At 47.2% G+C, this 16,737-nt stretch overlaps 5 non-coding genes and 1 pseudogene across 5 annotated transcripts; 4 read left to right on the top strand and 2 right to left on the bottom strand.

The window, feature by feature from the left end:
* The first annotated feature begins 628 nt into the window (after positions 1-628).
* LOC138058448 (U1 spliceosomal RNA) lies at positions 629-792 on the top strand. The gene has a single exon (XR_011133971.1). It is a non-coding gene; the product is annotated as a U1 spliceosomal RNA (small nuclear RNA).
* A 999-nt stretch (positions 793-1,791) lies between these two features.
* On the bottom strand, positions 1,792-1,910 carry LOC138058347 (5S ribosomal RNA). The gene has a single exon (XR_011133879.1). It is a non-coding gene; the product is annotated as a 5S ribosomal RNA (ribosomal RNA).
* A 6,287-nt stretch (positions 1,911-8,197) lies between these two features.
* Positions 8,198-8,377, top strand: LOC138058549 (U2 spliceosomal RNA; annotated as a pseudogene).
* Positions 8,378-14,355: 5,978 nt separating this feature from the next.
* On the top strand, positions 14,356-14,519 carry LOC138058433 (U1 spliceosomal RNA). The gene has a single exon (XR_011133956.1). It is a non-coding gene; the product is annotated as a U1 spliceosomal RNA (small nuclear RNA).
* Positions 14,520-15,517: 998 nt separating this feature from the next.
* On the bottom strand, positions 15,518-15,636 carry LOC138058350 (5S ribosomal RNA). The gene has a single exon (XR_011133882.1). It is a non-coding gene; the product is annotated as a 5S ribosomal RNA (ribosomal RNA).
* Positions 15,637-15,905: 269 nt separating this feature from the next.
* LOC138058578 (U2 spliceosomal RNA) lies at positions 15,906-16,098 on the top strand. Its single transcript, XR_011134075.1, has one exon. It is a non-coding gene; the product is annotated as a U2 spliceosomal RNA (small nuclear RNA).
* The last annotated feature ends 639 nt before the right edge of the window (positions 16,099-16,737 follow it).

Genomic DNA, 16,737 nt, shown 5'->3' with positions numbered 1-16,737 from the left:
GTGTTGTATTTGGGGGGCTCGGAATGATTTTCGTTTTAGGGGTGTTCGTCCCTCGGCTGTTGATGTTATGGAGCGTGTGAAGTCTCGGGTTCGGTTTAATCTTCCGTTGTTTTTCCGTCGTTTCCGGTCTCACTGCCGTCGTCGTTATTTTGTCCGTCAGTGGGGTGGTCGTGGTGTGGTGGCGTCGTTACATAATGATGCTCTAGTTGTTCATATTTAGGTACTGGTTTTGTGTTGCGTGTGCGTGTCCTGGCCTTTTTTTCAGGGGTGAAACAACGTCTTGGTGTTCCGTAAGTCAGTTGACGGGTGGCCTTTTGTGGGTCGCTCTTCACCCTTGTGCTGGGTCGTGCTTGTTTTGGTTTGTCCAGTTGTTTTTGAGTCTTTTTTGTCGTTTTGTCGAATTGTCATTTAGGAGTGTAAGTCAGGCGAGGCATCTCCGAGATGCAATTCCTCGTTTGTGTGTCTTTTGTTATTTGTTGGTAGGGGTGGGGTTCGATCCCCCGGCGAAGTTGGCGTGTTGGTGCACCCCCGTTTGAGGTGAACCGTTGTGTTTGACGGATTCGTCATTATGTCTGGTGGCCATTGCACTCAACCTACCGGGGGGCCAGCCATTCGCCTTTAACATAAAAAACTTACCTGACGCAGGAGGCACTGTGATCAGGGAGGCAGTCCTCTCAAGGTAAGGCTCTTTCATTGCACTTCGATTGGGTTGACCCTTGCAATTACCCCAAATGTGGGTAACTCGAGCGTATAATTTCTGGTAGTGGGGACCTGCGTTCGCGCTAGTCCCCGCACCAAACCCCGGTGGCAAAGTTGGCTAATGGGAAGGTTTGTTGGTATCGTTTCAGGGAGGGCAGGGCAGGAGATGCAGTAGGGTGTAACGACTAAGCAAGGTGAGTTGTATTTGTGAAATCCACTGCTGAAATTGTAAATTAATGTTCCGTACTTGGTGCACTGTAAAACTGTGATTTTATTCCTTTCATTCCTGGCCGTAGAGAGAGCGAGAGAACGTGTTTATTTCAGCCGCATCGATTAGCGGCACTTCCATCGATAGATGAGTGAGACAAGGAAATGCCAGCGGGTCAAGCTCTTATCCTCGTGCATCGTTTGGAAAACGTAAGTGGATGTGTGTGTTTGTACTGCTCCATTGCCCATCTATATGCGTGGTAGATTTCTTTTGCATTGAGTTATGTTGCGTTCTGGAGAGGCCGTTTTGCATTGAGTAACTGAGGACCCGCTAGATCAGTTGGCGTTACATTTCTGTGGCCAACACTTTGTGGTTTCTCTATGTTATCAGTTAATCGAACTGTTATCATAAAAAGTAAATCTTTTATGCTCAGGATAGTGTCTTACGCACCCTTCGAATACGTACTGTCCCTGTTCAACAGGGAACAGTAAGACTTTGAAGTGCGCTACATCACATAAGTCACGTCTTCGCAAGATGAATGTTATAGTGTTGTAGCCTTCGTTGTATACATATCATCCGGGCTAGATTAACTTCCATCTAATGCATAACAGTGCATGCATTTTTTACTTGTCGTATCCTGTTCTTTGCTCACACGAAAAGATAAGTTTAATGTCATAAATGTTGGATGGATAAGATCTCGCGCGCACGCGCTTCCTTGGGAATAGAAGTTCCACTTTCTCGTGTGAACTATTTCGTTTTTGTTGTATGTCTCATTTTGGACATATCGTTGGCATGTTGTGTTCAAAAAACCTGGTTTGGAATGTTCTTTCAAGGAGGAAACTGAGATTATTTGAGATAATCAGGTGTACAGAAGGAAAAACGGAAGCCTACAACACGGGGTATTCCCAGGCGGTCTCCCACCAAAGTACTAACCCCGCCCGACAAGGATTAACTTCGGTGATCGGACGAGAACCGGTGTTTTCCCTGTGGTATGGTCGTAGACAAGTAATTTGCCGTGAAAATTAACTTTGTTATAAGGGGGAAATGAAAACAAGGTCAGAGCAAGCACAATGTACATTTGTCCTCTTGCCATCAACGCAAGTGCCATGCAATGCTGCTGGCTGCTGCCCACTGTACAAGGGCGATCGTTGTGTGCGCCTCGCTTTCAGGTTGGCTTTGGGCATTCCCTCCTTGGCACGGATTGTAATCGGACCACCATATCTAGTGGCCATGAGACTGGGAGCACCTTATCGGCTGTGAGCATCAACGGGCATCGCTTCTCTGCCTTTTGGCTAAGATCAAGTGTCTTAGCTGCGAGAGTTCCGAGTATTTTTTCCGTTCTCGCTGTGATTTACAAGTTTTTTCTCTTCGTCGACGTTTTTCTGCTGGTTTCGTGACAACTACTGTGTGGTTTTTGGGACGAAAAGAAAAGTGGTTTCGCGGTTTTTCTGGTGGTTTTTTGAGCGGCGTGTTGGCGATGGCATCGAGACCTTGCAACATGTTCGCTCACAAGCGTTCTGTGCGGCTTGTGGTCGAAGATGGCATGGATTTAGATGCCCTTTCTATTGTCAAAGCTCTACCGGAGTTTCAAACGGACATTACTGGAGTGGTTCCACTCTATGGAGGGAAATGTTTCAACATCACCCTGGAATCCGCCGAAATTGCCGCGCACCTGGCCGCGAGTGGCTTCGATTACGAAAGTTCTGTTAAACCTCTGCGCCTCTTAGGCGCTTGAACAATTCATGTCTCTATCTTCGTGTCCGTGGAATTTCCAGATGCGGATTTAATATTCTTTTTCAAGTCGTACGGGAAACTCAAAAGTGAAACTCTTCCACAATTGTTTTATACCGAACAAGGATTTACTCACATCGAACGTGGCATCCTCGTCGCGGAATTTACCTCGCTTGACAGGGATCTTCCGCGAAAGATTGTTACAAATGGGCTGGAGGTGCACTTTAAGTATACGGGCCAGCCTGTTACTTGCTATTGTTGCGGGTCTACGGATCACATTGTCCAAAACTGTCCTCAACGAGCGCGTCCTCGCAACAATCCTTCGCCCCCTGGGGCTCAAGCAGAAAAATCAGGAGAATTAAGTGTTGAATTGCCAGCTGATAAAGAACCCGAAACAACTGAGGGTGAAGATAACACTGTGGAAATGGATTCCGACAACCCCACAAGCTACGCCTCGATGGCCTCTCAAAGCCTCTTCGGTGATACACTGGAGCCCTCGCGAAAACGACCTTCTTCGCCCCGAAAAACAGACATCCCGGCTAAGAAAGGAACAAGCGAGCCCCGTTCTACTTCGAAACTGGGACTGAAACCCTTCATGGGAGCTCTACGACAGTCGGAACCCGATAGGACCAAGATTATGAAGGCAATAGACGGCTCGGCCTTTTACAAATGTCGCGGGCTATTCTTACAACATTCTCACGGGGATATGAGCGCCATGGACAGCAGAGCGCTCAACAGCTTGCACATAAACACTAAGGAGAAACAGGAATGGGCAGCCCTCGCTGACAAACTCAAGCCAGACGCGTACGCGGATCTACTTAGAATCTGGGATTCTTTTAGTCGGGAAAAACCCGCCTTATTCCGTTAAGTAACTTTGATTTATGTCTCATTTTAAACTCTTTAATTCTATCTTAAATTACTGCTTTGTTATGGTGACTGTTACTATAATGTTTTTTCATTTCTCTATGCTCATGGTTGTGTCGCTGGCTTCGATTAATGTTAACGGCATAGCCGAGCGCCATAAACGCATCAAAGTTTTAGAATTATTACGTTCTTTTAATTTTGACTTAATTTTCCTACAAGAAACCCAAAGCCGTAAATGTGTACGCGCCTAACATCCACGCAGAACGTGAATCATTTTTCGACAGTCTCTGGTGGTTCGCATTTCCGAATCTCGACACCTTTGTGGTCGGTGATTTTAATTGCGTTCCAAATATTCAGCTGGACAAATGGGGCGGCGATGACAGCTTTGGAGACAGAGCTGTCACGCAACTCCATGCGTTCACCGATTCTTTAAATTTAGAAGACTTCTACTGCGTTAATTTTTCGACCGGGCATTTGTTTACATGGTTTAACGGCCCTCACAGTGTGGGCTGCCGGCTGGATCGGTTTTATACTCCTAAGGCTTGGAGATCACGCATCACCAATTTTCAATGCAACTCCTTCGGGTACTCAGACCACCATATAATCAGTCTAAAGGTCACACTCGGAAATTCAAACCCGAGGGGACGAGGCGTCTGGAAATTTAACACTCAGCTGTTAAAATCCGAATCTTTCTGTTCCGCTGTAAATAATTTCTCGGCGGCCTGGCAGGACAACAAACTGGCTTTCACCGATCCAGGGATCTGGTGGGACGCTGGTAGATTACAGCTAAAAGAAATCGCCATCTCACACAGCATTGAACAAAGCCGTGAGAGAAGGCGAGAAAAATCCAATTTAGAACATGAGTTCTGGCTTATAACAGCTCGTGGTAATTCAAACACTGCCGCCGATCACGTTCGCCTTGCAGAGATCAAAGATCTACTCAAAACAATAGATGATCACGCCGTGGAAGGGGCTATGATCCGCAGCAAAGAGCAATGGATCAAGATGGGAGAAAAACCGACGAGGTATTTCTTCCAACTCGAAAACAAGCGTCAGTCAAGGAATGCAATTTCTGAATTACGTGTCAATAACACCTCAGTCACGTCCGATAAAAACATTCTTCGAGAATGCAGAGATTTTTACGAAAATCTCTACACCGCCGAACCGGTGGACTTGGAGAGCCAAGACTGGCTATTAGAACAATTAGACCAGTTTCTAACTAGCGACGACCACGCACTTTGTGAAGGCGAACTTACACTCGCTGAGTGTTTTGAAGCGTCTTCACAAATGTCAACAAACAAGTCCCCGGGGAGCGACGGCATACGGGTTGAATTTTATCGCCGTTTCTGGGGCTTGATAGGACTTGATTTGGTAGAAATACTAAATTATTCCTTTCAGCACGGCTCTTTGTCTGAGTCCCAACGCCGAGGGATCATTCGTCTCTTATACAAGAAAGATGATCTACTCGAGCTTAAGAACTGGCGACCTATTTCCTTACTAAACACTGACTACAAGATCTGTACAAAAGTGTTAGCAAATAGATTACGTCATGTTCTACCTCGGATCATAAACAAAGATCAAACTTGCGGTATTCCGGATCGTAGTATCTACGAGAATCTCTTTTTCTACGGGACACTATTGACTATGTGAAACATAAAGAACTATCAGCCACTATTATTAGTCTGGATCAGGAAAAGGCTTTTGACCGAGTTAACCACTGGTTTCTACAACGCGTGTTAACTCGTTTCAATTTCGGACCTCATTTCCGTCGTTGGGTGGATGTTGTTTATAACGACATCACCTCTAACGTCATTAACAATGGCTGGCTTTCTTCGCCTTTTCGCCTCAAACGAGGCATTTGGCAAGGTTGCCCGCTATCACCGCTACTGTACTGCTTGGTAGTTGAAACCTTAGGTCAAGCGATTCGCCGGGACAATATGATCGAGGGAATTCAAATCCCCGGTTCAAACCAACAACAAAGTAAAGTGTCACAGTACGCTGACGACATGACGCTAATTTTAGGTAACGATTATTCCATCACACAATGTTTTCACATTGTCAACATCTTCGAAAAGGGATCTGGTTCGCGCCTTAATGCAACAAAAACCCAGGGCTTGTGGATTGGCAGATCAGCCGGTCGGCCAACCGGCCCTGTAAACATCACATGGGTAACAGACAAGCTTAAAATCCTTGGGTTGTATTTTCGAAACGAAAACCTGGATCACGCTAACTGGGATAATCGCTTATCTAAATTGGTGAATCGCCTTAACCTTTGGAAACAACGCACTTTATTGCTACGCGATAAAGCGCTAATTACCAACATTCTGGGTGCCTCGGGACTCTGGTACACAGCTTCAGTTTACCCGATGCCCGAAGGGGTTCACACAAGAGTTAATAAAGCGATCTATGACTTCTTGTGGAACAGCAAGACAGAACTGGTGGCGAGGTCGACATGTCAGCTCCCCTTAGCTCAAGGAGGCCTGGCAGTTGTTAACCCGCAAGAGAAGGCCGGGGCCCTAAAATTGCATTGGGTTCCCTGTATACAGGACCAAACTTGCGACTCTAAGTGGGTCTACTTCGCTAGATTCTGGATTGGCTTAGCCTTGAGTAGTATGACTAAAAGCTGGTCTTTCCTGAGGTCAAACTCTGTACCGAAATACATCGGGGTCATCCCCCTTTGTATTATCAACACATCCTCACAGCGGTTGACCGCCTTAATCTAGATCTAACCCTGCTACCAGACTATACCGTTAAAACCTTCTACGACAAACTCGTGAATCCCTCACCCCGGCGATTGCCTTGCACATTCCCCTGGGAGGGGAAACTGTCCATCACTTTACCCTGGTGCAGTATCTGGCCGAGTATATATGGTGGTCTGAGTACTAATTGGGAAGCCGATATTGCGTGGCGCTTGGACCATGGAGTTATTAAAACTCGGGTGTTCCTAAGACGGTGGCGCCGGCTCCGAATTAGCGAGCGTTGCGCTACTTGTGGCCTTACCGAATCCTTCTCTCACGCCTTCTGTGAATGCACTAATGCACCCCAGGTGTGGGCGTGGGTTTTTCAAATCATACATCCTTTTTATTCTAATGCTTTTACTCTAAGTCCAGCTCTTGTTTTTTTCGGACATGGCCTCCCCCAGGAAGACCAGTCCTCCAAATCGCACTTAATTTCTAGGTTTTTGTTTAATATTACTCTTAACGAAATCTGGGCGGCTCGGAACCTGCGTACTTTCGAACAGAAGGGTACGTCCGCCCAGGCTGTAATCAATAAAATAAAAACAAGGGTACGCACGCGTCGCTTCGCGGCGTACTCCTACTATCCCCCCAATGAATTCCTTAAAACTTGGGCATATTGAGCATATGAGCATATTGTGTAGCGTAGACAACGATAAGCTACGCTTAATCATTTAGGCAGGGACACGGAGGGTGGCAGCCGAGCCCGGGGACCGAGCCTTGAAGAGGCGGGCTCCCAGGTCCCCGGACGCGGCCGCTCGATCGCTCCCTTACCCTGGCTTGCCTTTTCAACGCAAAAAGCCAAAAAATTAATAATATTACAATCAAAATAAAATTAGTAATTTAATTAGCCAATAATAGGACATCCGCTTACACCAACAATTGTATATAGTTTTTTCTAGATTATGAAGTCGCTTTCAATAATATTTCTCAGCATTTTTGGCATTCTGGAGTGTAAATCAAACGAGGTGTCTCCAGAATGCCTTTGCTTTTACTTCGCTTTTATTACTCAACAATTATATTGTACTTTAGCCTCGTTTTCATTCAACTTTATATTTCAACCTTACTATTGTCAATTAAGGGCGACAGCGTAGCTTCCTCCGCCTGGCCTATTGTATATATGTAAATAAAAGGAAAAAAAAAAAAAAAAAAAAAGAAAAAGTATCTGTTCTTGCCAGAAGGCTACGGCTGAGTGCCATTGTACTCTGGTACTCTTTTTTAGGGCCGTATGAGGCGGGCAAGGAACAGTTTCACTAGGCGTTTTGTTTCATTTTGTGTCCCTTTTTGTTTAACCAGACTGGACTCTTGAAATACTGAGGGGGCCCTCTTCCTTGCAAAACATAGCTGTGGACTGGATCACTGGATTATGACTTTTGATCACGAGATTTGATGATTTTGAAGAAAGTTTGGAAGCATTGTATTGTCACACTGAACACAAGCTTAAGGAACTGTGGAATGAAAATCGGGAACTGGACACTGGACTATGGAATTTTGGAACACGCTTTTTTTGTAAAAAGGACAGGTTTTTTTGGAGAAAGCTGGGGATCTCTTCAAGGAAACTGCTCAGTTCAGGGACTTTGTCGTTAGGGCTCCAGAGTAACGGATTTTGAAAGCACAGTTTTTATGCATGATAAGAAGATTGTGGTTTTTTTTTATACAAGGAAAGGTTTTTTGAAGAAAGCTGAGGATCTCTTCAGGGAAACTGCTCAGTTCAGGGACTTTGTCGTTAGGGCTCCAGAGTAAAGGATTTTGGAAGCACAGTTTTTATGCATGATGAGAAGATACAAGGAAAGGTTTTTTGAAGAAAGCTGGGGATCTCTTCAAGGAAACTGCTCAGTTCAGGGACTTTGTTGTTAGTGCTTCAGTGAAAGGATTTTTGGAACTATCGAAGCCTGAGATGATTATGGACCTTATACTTTGATTTTTGAACTAGAAAGTTTTGTAACTGAAGATTTGAATGAAGTCTCTTTCAAAAAAAAAAAAAAATCTGTTCTTATCAGCTTAATATCTGATACGCTGCTCATCGAGCAGGTCATATATTAAACTGATTTTTGGAACTGGGCCGTGGAAAAGAGGCTTGCCTCGTCCCGGCCACGGGTTGCCTCGGTATAGCACTACCTCCGAGTGCGGCCCACTTCCCTCTGGGGAAGAAATAATCAAATGAAAGCAGAACAAGTGACCAACTAACCTTCACATTATCTTCTCTTTTTTAGGTAGCATAGCAGCGAGTAGACAGCACGACATGACAGGATGAGGAGCACGTGACCTCCATTACCACATGGTATGCGCAGACAAGTTGTGTTTTGCGGTCCCGGAGAGGCGGAAAAGGCATACTTACCTGACGTGGGTTTTGCCCTTGGTATGTAGGTGTGCGTGGCACATGCTGAGTTGTGGTTTCCGTGGTACTCATATCTTCATCCTCCTGTTTCACTTGCGGGATTGTAAGTTTGTACATATCTTTATTTATTCCTCTTTTTTGCTTGTATTATACGCTTTGCTGCTTTATACTTGTATATAGAGGTGACCCTCCCGGGGACTAATGCGGGGCTCTCTGCCCTAACCCGGGGTAAGCCCATCTTTCCGTGTTTTTTGGCCTTCGAGGTCTTTCTCCATGGTGCTCCAGCGCACCCTTACCGTTCAGACCGGCAAGGTCTTTGCCGGTAAGTAAAGGGAGCAAATCGTCGCTGAGGTTACTCAGGCTTTCTCCATTCACCCAGTAGTCGCGGTCCAAGTTGGATTTGACATTGTCAGGGTTACCTTTCGTGATACTGATAGTTTCAAGCTAGCCCGGGCTGGCTGTCATGTCTCCCATTTTAAGAGCAACTGCGTAATCCAGAGTGGGGGTCCTCCCCCCACCATGATCCATATTTTTGACTATCCTGCCGAACTTGGGGACGAAGTCGTCCGTCATGTTCTTTCTAATTTTGGTGATGTCAAATCTGTGCAACGGCAGAAATATATTGGGCGGCCAGATATTGAGATGGGCACGCGCCTAGTGCTTCTTACCCTCAAGGCCACCCCCCCCCCCCCGTTTACTTTTTATTGGCAACTATCTCTGCCGGCTTTGGTACAAGGGGCAGCCACTGGTGTGCAACTTGTGTAGTGCTCATGGGCAAAAGTCAGTTGACTGTCCTTACAAGGACAAGTGCAGGCGTTGTGGGCAGTCGGGCCATCTCGTCCGTTTCTGCCCAAACGCTTGGGGTCCTGTTTCGCGGGTGGAATCCACCCCCTCCGCGGATTTTCCTGATCTTGGATCTTCAGTCTCCGCCCCCCCTCTGTCCCCTGGAGCTGTCCAGGGTGACGGCGCAGGGCTTTCAGATTTAACCCCTGTGCCTGTTGTTCCTCCCTCGTCTGGCGACATCAACCTCTCTGGCTCCTCCACCGTGGGCTGTGCGGTAGACAAGGCATGTGATACTTACCTGAGTTCCTTCGACCTTTTTGGTGATACCAGTAGCATCTCAGATGACTCTGATAACGAGTCACATGTTAGTGTTGACTCTTACTTGTCCGTTACCAATAGTCTTAAGGATTATAGCAGTGGTAAAAATATTTGTAAGGACAATATTCATAAGGATGTTAGTTGTGGTAATAATATTAGTAAAGATATTAGTAATGGTAATAATATTAGTATGGATATTAGTAATGGTAATGATATCAGTACAGATATTAGCAGTGGTGTTCATATTAGTAATGTACCTAATGGAGCTACGGCTCACGTTAAAGAAGTTACTGATAATGGTAAAGATGTTAGCAAGGGTGATGAAGCCCATACCAGTAGAGCTGCTAACACTACTATTGAGGAAGAGAGTACCCACAAGAACCTCTCTGATAACATAAATGATGGTATGACCAGCAATGACGTTGGTCCAGACTCGCATTGCGTAATTAATGATAGTGCGAATTCTAGTGCCGAGGCTGAGCCTCGCGATCCTGTAGTTAATGATACTCATGTCACTGACAACATAGTTTCTGGACGTCCAGATAATAGTATGAAGGGTAATAATATTGGTAATGAGACCCAAGTTAAAGACAGTGTGGTTATTGACTATAATGATGTAAATAAGGAATCAGTATTTAACGAAAATGAGGTTGTCGAAGTTGTTCAGACTGGGGTCAGTGGTGGTGGTGGTGTGGACTCTGGGGCTGACCCCTCCCAGCCACCTGCTGGTACTGGTCTGGAGGTTAGCCAATGCAGTACTAATGATGGCCAGATCCTCCCTTTCTCCCAAGAGGAGGAATCTCAAAGTGTCCTGGACACTCATACTGGCTCTGACTCTCCTCCCCTCCCCCGTAGGGCCAGGGGCAAGGCTAAATCTTCTCGTCGGGCAAAACCTGGTTGCCATAACATGCCGCGGCATGTTTCTGATGTCCCGAGTCGTTCTCGGTCCCGCTCCCGCTAACATTCATGAACTTCTTAACCCTTAATGTGTGTGGCTTACGTGACCTTAACAAACGCTTGTCTTTGATGCAGTGGCTATCCCATTTGAACCTTGATGTTGTTTCCCTACAGGAGACGCATGTTGTCTCCGCTGTCGAGGCAGCCTCATGGTTTTCCCCTTTTGGGTTTCTTTCAGTCTCGTCTCCGGGCTCTTCCCATTCATGTGGATCTGTCATTCTCTTCTGCCCTCGTCTGATCCTTCACCGTTCTTGGGTGGAATTGAGTGGCAGATTCTTGATGGCCGAGTTTTCCGATCGAGGACTCTTCTATCATGTGGTCTGTGTCTACGCCCCGAACAGGAATCCCGAGAGGGATTCCTTCCTTGCCTCCTGTGTTGATCTCGTCGATCTTTCAGTTCCAACGGTGCTGTGTGGCGACTTCAACGCCGTCTTTGACAGGGCCCTAGATCGTCGGGGGTCTGCTGCTGACTCTCTCTACCGTGACAGCTCTGCTGCCCTTTCTGCTTTGTTCCATGCGTGCTGCGTTGTTGACACCTGGAGGTACCTGCATCCTGATCGTGCTTCTTTCTCGTGGATGCGCTCAGACGGTGCACTTGCCTCCAGAATTGACTTTTTTGGCTGTCCAGTTTCCTGGATCTCGAGTGTCTCAGCTTGTGACCTTCTTGTGTGCCCTTCCTCGGACCATTCTGCTGTCCTTACGTCTCTATCTATCCCAGCTCCCATCCCGCATGGCCCGGGCCACTGGCGGCTTAACGTGACCATATTGCGGGATGATGCTTTCGTATCTTCAGTTGAAGCCTTCTGGACCTACTGGAAATCTCGTAAAAGCTTCTTTCCCTCCCTACAGGCTTGGTGGGATTCTGGGAAAGAACGTGTTAGGGGCATTGCCGTTGAGTTCTGCGCTCAAAAGAAGAAAGCCGATCTTTCTTCACGCTCGCTTTTGACCGCCCTTGCTAATCACTTGAAGGGTCGAATCGACTCCGGCCTTGTCTCCCTTCTGGACGTATATGAAGGTGTATTGGCCTGCATTGCTGCTCTTGGTTTGTCAAGATGCCTAGGGTGCCCGCATTCGCTCCAGAGTACAATGGGTGGAAGAGGGTTCTGTTCAGGATGAGCTTTTGGGAAATATCTCGTCTCATCTTCCTCCGGGTTTGGGTTCCTCTTGCGACGGCCTACTCTCAGTAGCAGAGGTCCATAAAGCCCTTGATGGCGCTGCAAAAGGTAAATCTCCGAGTTCTGATGGGCTCCCCGTTAAGTTCTATACTCGATTTTGGAATGTCTTGGGAGAAGATCTAGTGGAAGTCCTCAATGTTTCTTACTGGTCTGGGATGCTTCCGCCGTCTCTCCGCCGTGCTCTCATCACCTTGATCTTTAAAAAGAACTGGCGCCCGATAAGTCTCTTGAATTGCGACTATAAACTCTGTGCTAGGCCTCTTGCCGGGCGTTTACCTAATATTCTCCAACATGTGATTTATCCGGACCAGTCCTGTGGAGTCCGTGGGAGATACATTGGGGAGAACGTAGTCTTGCTTCGTGGCATTGTAGATTTTTTCACCGAATCTGGTACTCCTGGTGCAATCCTATCATTAGATCAGGAGAAGGCCTTTGACAGAGTCAACTGGAATTTCCTTTTCCGTACCCTCTCCCACCTGGGCTTTGGCCATTCTTTTATCTCATGGGTCCGGCTCTTGTATTCCGGTATCTCGAGTGCTGTGCTTGTGAATGGTTATACATCAGATCTTTTCTTCCCTTCTCGTGGTGTGCGACAGGGGTGGACCCTCTCGCCCTTTCTTTACGTGATCTCCATCGAAGTTCTAGCCGCCAACAATCGGGCCAGCAAGGTTATCCAGGGCCTCGCACTCCCTGGAGTTGCCGAGCCCCTGCCGGTGGTTTCGCTTTACGCTGATGATACGTTGGTCATCGCCCTCTCGGATGCTGCCATTCATGAGGTTTTCTGTGTCTATGGCGAGTTTGAGCTGGGCACAGGCTCTAAGCTTAATCTAGGCAAATGTGAGGGGCTATGGCTGGGGTCCTGGCACGCTCGCGCAGATTTCCCTGTCGCCATCAAATGGACATCCGCAATGATAAAGGTACTTGGGGTCTTCCTGGGCCATGGTGATACATCTGCCGCTAATTGGGATTCTCGCATCGGTGCGGTGAAGCGTTATCTCGACTCCTGGCGCTCCCGCGACCTCTCCTACTCCGGTAGGGCCATTGTTCTCAATGCTCTTGCCCTGTCAAGAGTTTGGTACGAGGCCTCCTTAGTACCCATGCCTCCCTCAGTTCTTTCTGAGCTGTCATCATTGACTTTTAACTTCTTTTGGGCAGGGAAAAAAGATCTTGTCGCCCGAAGGGTTCTTCATCATGCGCATGACCTCGGTGGCTTTTCTGTGGTCTCTGTCACTTTCAAGGTTCAGTCCTTGCTTGTTCAGTGGTTCCGGAGAATGGTTGCGAGCCCGGGTGCTTGCGTGTCCTTACTTACCTTTTGGTGCTTTGATCACTTCGGTCTGCTCCCTGAGACTGTTCTTGCTAAGCCGTCCGATTTTGCCCTGGACATTCTCCCGCCCTTTTTTCATGCCTGCTTCGATGCGTGGGTCGCCCTAGATGGGCGCTCCTCCTCTGGTGACTTGGCTGTCGGTCCAGATTCTGCTGGTAGCCCCCTTCTCATAGCCTCCCTTACTTCCCGTTCCTGTTACCAGGTCTTGCTAAGTTTAAACCCGCCCCAGCCCCACTGTGTACAGAAGATTCTCCCCTCCTTTGGACTGTGGGATTGGGATTGCACTTGGAGGACCCTCCATTCAATGCCATTAGACAGGAAAGTCATTGATCTTAATTGGAAGATCGCTCACGGAGTTCTATATACGGCAGAACGCCTTGCCTCATTCGGCTACCAGTTCCAGTTAGCTTGTTTCTGTGGTGTGCAACCCGAGGGGCTTGAACACCTGTTTTTTTCCTGTTCATTGGGCCCCTCCATAGCAGCCCGTCACATGCTTTTAGGCTTCTCGGACACGCAACTCTGTTCCATCCCTAAAGTCTTTCCTACATGCTTAACACTTGCAAGTTTTTCGTTTGGCTACAAAGGAATGACTACCGTTTTCCCTCTGGTCGCCCCAGCGCGCTCCAGCTCATCGCCTCTATCAAAGCCAGGTTGGCATTCTATCTCCCGTTGTTTGCCAAGCGCTTTTCTTCTGCAAGATGGCGCTGTTTTTTCTTGCGTCAGTGGGCTGCCGATGGACTGCTCGGATCTTTCAACGACTCATGCTTTACGGTCTCTTTCCCCTGAGCCCGTCTGTACTTTTAATCTTCGTTTTTATCCTCATCATGGTCTGAAGTGTAAACCGAGCAAGGTATCTTCAGTTCGTGTCGTCTTTATGATTTTGTATATTACAGTCCTACCTGTCATTAAGGGTTGTAAATCAAACGAGGTGTCTCCCTTTTACAGCTACTCTGCACGTTTATTTTGTTTTTGTTCCCTTTTTATCCCTTTTGTGAGACGGGGTTCGACTCCCTGGCGAAGTTGGCGGGCCGGCCCCGTTTAGGGGGTGCCCCCTCACTGTAGGCGGTCATTTTTACCTTGGTATTTTGTCTTCCCCTCCTGTCTTTCGTCCTGTATTCTTCTTCCTGTATTTCTGTCGTTTTATTCCATGTCTTTTTACTCCTGTGTTTAATGACCTGTGGGCATTGCACTTACCGCCCACTTGACCGCCAAGTTACAAAAAAATACTTACCTGACGCGGGAGGTACTGTGATCAGGGCGGCAGTCCTCTCAAGGTGAGGCTCTTTCATTGCACTTCGATTGGGTTGACCCTTGCGATTACCCCAAATGTGGGTAACTTGAGCGTATAATTTCTGGTAGTGGGGACCTGCGTTCGCGCTAGTCCCCGCACCAAACCCCGGTGGCAAAGTTGGCTAATGGGAAGGTTTGTTGGTATCGTTTCAGGGAGGGCAGGGCAGGAGATGCAGTAGGGTGTAAGGACTAAGCAAGGTGAGTTGTATTTGTGAAGTCCACTGCTAAAATTGTAGGTGAATGTTCCGTACTTGGTGTACTGCAAAACTGTGATTTTATTCCTTTCATTCTTGGCCGTAGAGAGAGCGAGAGGACGTGTTTATTTAAGCGGCATCAATTAGCGGCACTTAAATCAATAGATGAGTGAGACAAGGAAATGCCAGCGGGTCGAGCTCTTATCCTCGTGCATCGTTTGGAAAACGTAAGTGGATGTGTGTTTGTACTGCTCCATCGCTCATCTATATGCGTGGTAGATTGCTTTTGAGTTGTGTCATGTTGTGTTCTGGAGAGGCCGTTTTGCATTGAGTAACTGACGACCCACTAGATCAGTTGGCGTTACATTTCTGTGGCAAACACTTTGTGGTTTCTCTATGTTATCAGTTAATTGAATTGTTATCATAAAAAGTAAATCTTTTATGCTCAGGATAGTGTCTTACGCACCCTTTGACTACGGACTGTCCGTGTTCAACAGGGAACAGTAAGACTTTGAAGTGCGCTACGTCACATAAGTCACGTTTTCGCAAGATGAATGTTATAGTGTTGTAGCCTTCGTTGTATACATATCATCCGGGCTAGATTAACTTCCATCTAATGCATAACAGTGCATGCATTTTTTACTTGTCGTATCCTGTTCTTTGCTCACACGAAAAGATAAGTTTAATGTCATAAACGTTGGATGGATAAGATCTCGCGCGCACGCGCTTCCTTGGGAATAGAAGTTCCACTAGTTCCATGTGAACTATTTCCTTTTTGTTGTATGTCTCATTTTGGACATATCATTGGCATGTTGTGTTCAAAAAACCTGGTTTGGAATGTTCCTTCATTGAGGAAACTGAGATTATTTGAGATAATCAAGTGTACAGAAGGTAAAAGGGAAGCCTACATCACGGGGTAGTCCCAGGCGGTCTCCCATCCAAGTACTAACCCCGCCCAACAGGGCTTAACTTCGGTGATCGGACGAGAACCGGTGTTTTCCCTGTGGTATGGTCGTAGACAAGTAATTTGCCGTGAAAATTAACTTTCTTATAAGGTGGAAATGAAAACGACGTCAGAGCAAGCACAATGTGCATTTGTCCTCTTGCCGTCAACAAAAGTGCCATGCAATGCTGGTGGCTGCTGCCCACTGTACAAGGGCGATCGTTGTGTGCGCCTTGCTTTCAGGTTGGCCTTGGGCATTCCTTCCTTGGCACGGATTGTAATCGGACCACCATATCTCGTGGCCATGAGACTGGGAGCACCTTGTCGGCTGTGAGCATCCACGGGCATCGCTTCTCGGCCTTTTGGCTAAGATCAAGTGTAGTATCTGTGGCCATCGTTCAAAAGTTGAAGGCGGCCCTGCCGTCTTCTGCTGATGATCTTGTTTCAGGGCGGGTTGGGGACTCTTCCCCGTCGTCGCCTCCATTTACCGTTCCTCTTCCTCCCCGGGTCAGTACTCGTTCTGGCTCGGGGATGGCTCTCCGTCCTTCCTCTCTTCTCGGTCTCGTTTCGGGGACGAGAGGCCTCCTCTAAGCACGGATCCTCATAGGTCCCAACGTCGTGCTCCCACGCCTAGCCCTGCTAGGCGCCGTTAATTTAGCCGTTGTCTCGCCACCATTTAGTTTTTGTTAAGGGTTTATCTCTACTTTTTTGTTATATTATGGCTCTCACTGTAATTTCTGTAAACGTTAATGGGTTGAGAGATAGTGACAAGCGTCTTGGGTTTCTCCAGTGGCTGTCCCATCTCTCTCCTTCGGTAGTTTGTCTACAGGAGACCAACGCAGTCTCTAATGATGATCATCTTTCTTGGTTTTCTCGGTTTGGTTATTTGTGTGCTGGTTCTTTTAGTACCAATCACTCTCGTGGTGTGGTTGTTTTGTATCGTTCGGTTTTGGAGTGTGAGTCTGTGGTTTCCGAGTTTGATGCTCGTTTTGTTTTGGTTGAGTTTTCTCTTCGTGGTTCTGTTTTTCGGGTTGCTTCTATCTATGCTCCTCACCGTAATCCTGATCGTGACGCTTTTTTGGTTCGCTGTGTTGACTCTATTGATCCTGCTGTTCCTACTCTTTTGTGCGGCGATTTCAACACGGTCCTGGACCGTGTTCGGGATCGCCGTGGGTCTT

Source organism: Montipora capricornis, chromosome 7 (assembly GCF_036669925.1).
Source record: "Montipora capricornis isolate CH-2021 chromosome 7, ASM3666992v2, whole genome shotgun sequence".
Classification (NCBI taxonomy): Eukaryota; Metazoa; Cnidaria; class Anthozoa; order Scleractinia; family Acroporidae; genus Montipora; species Montipora capricornis.
This window is presented reverse-complemented; position numbering and strand designations above follow the sequence as displayed.